The sequence below is a fragment of the Erpetoichthys calabaricus genome, chromosome 1 (assembly GCF_900747795.2).
Source record: "Erpetoichthys calabaricus chromosome 1, fErpCal1.3, whole genome shotgun sequence".
NCBI lineage: Eukaryota > Metazoa > Chordata > Cladistia > Polypteriformes > Polypteridae > Erpetoichthys > Erpetoichthys calabaricus.
In genome coordinates this window covers 156,583,011-156,589,000 of record NC_041394.2, presented here as the reverse complement: position 1 = coordinate 156,589,000, position 5,990 = coordinate 156,583,011, and the positions used below count along the sequence as shown (strand labels likewise).

Sequence of the window (5,990 nt, the reverse complement as noted above, 5' to 3'; positions counted from 1 at the left end):
ACCCAACCTTGGATAAGCAGAAGAGGATGGATGGATGGATGGATGGATGAATAAGTTCTCTGTTTTAGTGCTAATGCGATCTTTATCTTGTTTTGATACTTTAGAATTTTTCTGCTTTTATATTCTGTAACTTGCTCTGTACAGTGTGTATATCGCGCCTACGTTTTTTGTGTCTTTTGCATTCTACTGTTTTCATTATCTCTAACCTGCTCTGCATGTGTTTTGCCCCCTCGTTTTTGAACCTCTATGACGTTTTACTTTGTTTTCTACTCTTTGCCTTTTATTTCTGACCTCGCTTTGTCCTGCTATTTTTTCAATTACACTTGGTCCTGATGATTTATTTCCTTTTGTTTGCGCTAATGCGATCTTTACTATCTTTTTTTTTTGATACTGTAGCGACCTCCGTGTCCGGCTCAAAAAGAGAAGAAGTGAAAAAAACAGACTGATGTAATAAAGTGTCACAAAAGTTTTACTTGAACAATTGCCGACTTCGTAACCACAAACACCTCCCCCGGGTCTGGCCTCCCCTTACCGCATCAATCAATACCCCGCTATCAGTCTACCGTGCTGTACTCCGCCCTCCCTCAATCAGACAGTCACTTAAAAAAAAAAAAGGCTGGGATGCTACAATACTTTCAAATTTTACTGCTTTCATAATCTTTACCTTTCTCTGCATGTGTATCGTGCCATCATTTGTTTGAGCCTTTTGGATTCAACTGCTTCATAATCTCTTATCTGCCTTTTTTCTCTCCAGCGCTTTTGGTTCTCTTTTCTCCGCGATACTCTTTTTTCTTTGCTTAGTCGTTGATGTTTCATCTAGAACGTATTGTCCTTATACGCTTTATATGTGCTGAGAGCACAGGATCTGTGTGTGCTACGTGCCTTTACACGACTGAGTGTTTTGCTGGCCGTGCTCTTATTTGATATTGGTTGTAAGTAGGGCGTGTCTTGCAAGAATCTTATGTTCCACGTCCCCGCGAGACGGTCCTGGGACAATCTCTTGGCACCAAGTCTCATGTTTATGGTCCCCGCAAGACGCTCCGTGGCCAGTCTCTTTTGTCTCGCAGGTCTTTTAAGTGTCTTCCGAGAACTTCCGAGAAGATCACATCTCGTCGCCCTGCTTTTCCTTTCCAAGATTTTTTTTTATAATAGATATATATATATATATATATATATATATATATAATACACACACACACACACTATATTTCTATAATCCTTGTGTCTATCAATAAGTTGTATTATTCTGTCTCTTAAAACAAGTGGGCTGCAGTTACCTTGATTGAACTCTTTAACAGCCAGAGACCCCCTCCTACAGCGATGAAAGGTAAATAAAGTAGGAACCTTTCCAAATTATTTAGTTAATTACCAGCATAACTAATTCATTGACTAATGTAAATCACTGTAGGAAGTGAGGAGAGAAGCACTGTGGAGGGCATTTTTACCAAACATACCTGTTCATTGTTGCTCATCCTCTGGAGAATGCACACTTCGGAATGCTACACATACTGCAGGATTTGCCGGTGCCTATTGATTTTTTTGGGGGTGTCTGGTTTGTCAGAGGAAGGTTAGCCACCATTCATTAGAACATTCTAGACGAGAACAGACCATTCAGCCCAACAAAGCTTGCCAGTCCTATCCTCTTAATTCTTCTAAAAAAAAAAAAAAAAAATATCAAGTCTAGTTTTGAAATTCCCTAAAGTCTTACTGTCTACCATACTACTTGGTAGCTTATTCCAAGTATCTATGGCTCTCTGTGTAAAGAAAAACTTGCTAATATTTGTGTGAAATTTACCCTTAAGTTTCCAACTGTGTTCTCGTGTTCTTGATGAACTCATCTTAAAATAATGGTCTCGCTCCACTGTACTAATTCCCTTCATAATTTTAAACACTTAAGTAATGTCATCTTTTAATCTTTTTTTGCTTAAACTGTATAGGCTCAACTCTTTTAATCTTTCCTCATAATTCAACCCCTGTAGCCCTGGAATCAGCCTAGTCGCTCTTCTCTGGACCTTTTTTTAGTGCTCCTATGTCCTTTTTGTAGCTTGGAGACCAAAACTACACATCAGTACTCCAGATGAGGCCTCACTAGTGCATTATAAAACTTGACCAGCTTGTTACTTATATTCCTATCTAAATCATTTATATATATTAAAAATAGTGACCCCTGTGGAATACCACTCTTAATATCGGCCAGTTCTGATGAGGTTCCTCACACCATCACCCTCTGCTTCCTGTAATTGAGCCAATTCTGCACCCATCTACAAACATCACCCTGAACTCCCACTTCTTTTAGTTTGATGCCCAACTTCTCATGTGTCACCTTATCAAATGCTTTTTGAAAGTCAAGATAGATAATATCATATGCTCCACTTTGATCATATCCTTTTATTCCTCATAGAATTTCAGAATGTTGGTAAAACACAACCTCGCTCTTCTGAACCTATGCAGACTGTTCAGTAAAACTCCTGTTCTTGCCATGTGTTGTTCAATCTTATCCTTAATTATTCCTTCCATTAATTTTCCTCTGATGCACATTAAGCTTACTAGCCTATAGTTGCTTGGGTCTGCTCTGACACCCTTTTTATATAACAGGATAATATTTGCCATTTTCCAGTCCTTCAGAATCTCCCCACTGTGCAGTGACTTCTTAAGAAAATATGTGTCAGGGGTTTATATATGTACTCGTTAGCTTCCTTAAGAACTCGAGGGTAAATATTATCTGGTCCTGGTGATTTGTTTGATTTCATCCTATTTAATCCCTCTACGATATCTTAATTACTCAGAACCTCCTTAGTAGTCCCATTTACTGCTGGGGAAAAATGCAAGTTTAGAACGTCCGCTTTTTCACTGTCTATTTTTTTTTTTTAATTCCCCTTTACTATTCCTGATGTACTTCACCTCCTCCTTGACTGTTCTTTAACTACTAAAATACTGAAAGAATCTCTTCGAGTCATCTTTCTCCTTATCTGCTATATTCCACTTCTATTGTCTTTTAGCTTTCCTAATATTCTTCTCAATGGTTGTGCTTATGTTGTCATATGTCCTTCAAATCACTTTTGAGTTATTAGTCTTGTATGCCTTATACAACTCTTTTTCCTTTGCAGCTTCTTTTTTAACTTTTTATTAACCCACGAGATTTTTTTAATTTCCTATTAAGTCCAAATTTAGGTATGTATCTGTCCTGCATTACATGTACAATATTTTTAAACCTGTTCCACTTCTCCTCAACTGTCTCCACCTTTAAGGTTATCCCAATCTATCCTCTTTAGACTTTGCCGCATCTGCTCAAAATTTGCTCTACCAAAGTTAAGTTTAATAATTTTAGTGTTTTGTAAGAGTGCGGATGCAAAAACTGAGAATTGCATTATATTATGGTCAGTTAACCCTAGTGGTTCAATCACCTCTACACCCTCAATTCTATCCTGATTATTACAAAATACTAAATCCAGACCTACTTCACCCAGCGTTTTGTGCTTTCACATACTGTGTTAAAAAAGTCACTGATTACTTCTAAAAACTCCTGCTCTTGTGCTCTGCCATTTGCAAGGCTATCCTAGTTAATATTCTGATAACTAAAGTCCCCCATGACTATAATATCCCCCTATAAACTTGCCTTTTTAATACCGGTATTACTAAAAACATGTGTGTTAAAATTACTATCTGCATTGGCTGGTCTATAAAACACTCCTAAAATAAGGTCTCTTTCTCTAATGCTTTCCAGGCAAAGCCACATGTCCTCAATAAGATGGGGCTCATCGTCCATCTGAAGATGACTTGCATTTAAATTCTGTTTGACATAAACAGGATCCCCACCTCCTTTTCAGTTCTGTCTGTATCATTCCTAAAAAATGTTTATCCCTCTGTTATACTCCTCCCCATCTTTGCTATTTATCCAGGTTTCTGTTATTGCTACTGTATAATATCATAATTATGCTCTAGCATTAAAAAAAGCTATTTTTAATGTGTTACTACTTCTACATCTAAATGTTGGATTAAAATTTACGTTATTATGCATTTTTATTTCTACACTGTTGCTTGTTCTTCCATGAATAGTTCTAAACCTGGCCTGTCCTAAACACCGTAACCTAACCCAATTTTCCCCCCACCCCCCCGATTCCCAAGTTTGAAGTATCCTCGACTAAACTACACATACACCTCCCCAATACATTGGTGCCCCTCTGGTTCAGTTGTAATTAATCGCGGTGGAACAGGTCCCATCAGTTCCAAAAGGAGTCCCAATGCGGCATAAACCTATACCCTTTAACCCTGCACCAAGATTTGAGCCACATATTAAGCCTTCTAACCTTCTCAATCTTACCTGGACTGTTGTGTGGCACAGGCAGAACTAGAGAAGACTACCTTGTCAGTTCTGGTACTCAGCCCTGGTATGTACGTAAGTCTTTGAATTTGGATCGCAGAACTGGTAGACTACTCTTATGTATGTCATTTGTTCCAACATGGACAATGACAACTGGATCCATCCCCACCCTGGCCAAGAGGCTATCCACCCTTCCAGGGAGGTCTCCCACCTGTGCACCTAGATGGTAACACACCATGCGAGACCGTCTCTGAAGCAAACCTGCATTTCATACTCCCTAATGATCAAGTCCCCAACTATCACTACCTCTCTATTTCTGGGAATTAGTTTTGAGGTGGCCCACTGGGGCTCCTCATCCCTGTCTACTACCTCAGAATCATCAGAGGCAATGTCCAGCTCCACAAGGACCTGAAAACAGTTAGAAGTATCAAATTCTGGGGTTTATGCCTTTTACCTTATGCCTTGTGACCGTGACCCACCTATCTCTACCTGTCTTGTCTGGGATCTCCTCCCAAGTGAACCTTAGGGGGGTGCACACTCTCTCTCTAAAGGACACCTGGTCAGGTCTGCCAATTCTGTACTACAGTGTAGCAACACTGAGCTCGAGGTGCTGGATTAGCTTGCATCTCCTGCAGATGTAGCCCTCATAGACAACTGGCTCCTCCAAGCCATAATCTAAAAAGTCCATCATCCAACAGGACTTGCATTGCGCTGGCCTCATTATTAAAATTTGATTTAGGAGTACTAAACTTCCTTAAGGTTTTATTTTAATTAAAGTAAATGTTAAAACAAAAAAAATATAAGCCAAAGAAATTACATTATAGAATTGCTACAGCTGTTTTACACCTTCTGGCCCCTTAAGCTCCTATAATATTCTCTCTCTCAACTGCCTGCTGTTTGTCCTTCTGTGAGGTTAACTTTACTTTTCTCTGTCTGTTCTCCTCACTTAGTGTGAGTGGAGAGCTTTTAAGAAAGGAATAATAGGAGCACAGTTCGTATTCTCCCAAATTAATTAATCCTTACGCTATCACCCACTTAACTACTCTACCTCCGGACTGCTAAGATCTGTTCAGTCTAAAATGAATGAATAAGTAAAACTTGCTTAGGTAGTATCTGCTAATTTCTTACTGTCTTATGTGCTCCTACAGCCCCTTGTGCCTGATCAGGCATCTTAACGCTCGCCACTTACCTACACTCTAAAGAGCCTGCCCCTTTATTGCTTATTGCCGATTCAACGTTTCTGTTACTTATTAACTATTTAGTGCCACGACAAGGTTGGTTAGATAGATAGATACTTTATTAATCCTCAAGGGGAAATTCACAGATTTACAGATGCCAATATCGGTTATTGCTGCTTTCTGTCCTACCTCTTCTTTTTTTTTTTTTTTTTTTTTTTTTTTAATTGATTTTATTGTAATCACACAACATTCCATACAGATCAATTTTTACAAAAATAGTATTGAAAACAAATCAACCCCCACCCCTGAGAAAGAGAGCATGGCCAACAGAGTAAAACTTAAAGCTAGTAAAAATAAGTTAAATCGATGAATTAATAAGCGGATAAAGATAAATGGAGAAGAAAAAGAAATGGAGAGAGAATCTGCTTCCTCAGTGCTTTAAGAGCTTAATGTGCAATGTTATTAATTAGATCCTTCCAGGTTTTGAAATA

At 38.7% G+C, this 5,990-nt stretch overlaps 1 long non-coding RNA gene across 1 annotated transcript; it reads left to right on the top strand.

Moving 5' to 3' along the window:
- Positions 1–622: 622 nt before the first annotated feature.
- Positions 623–1,181, top strand: LOC127526180 (uncharacterized). The gene is made up of 2 exons (XR_007933805.1): positions 623–943; positions 1,068–1,181. It is a non-coding gene; the product is annotated as an uncharacterized LOC127526180 (long non-coding RNA).
- Positions 1,182–5,990: the final 4,809 nt, after the last annotated feature.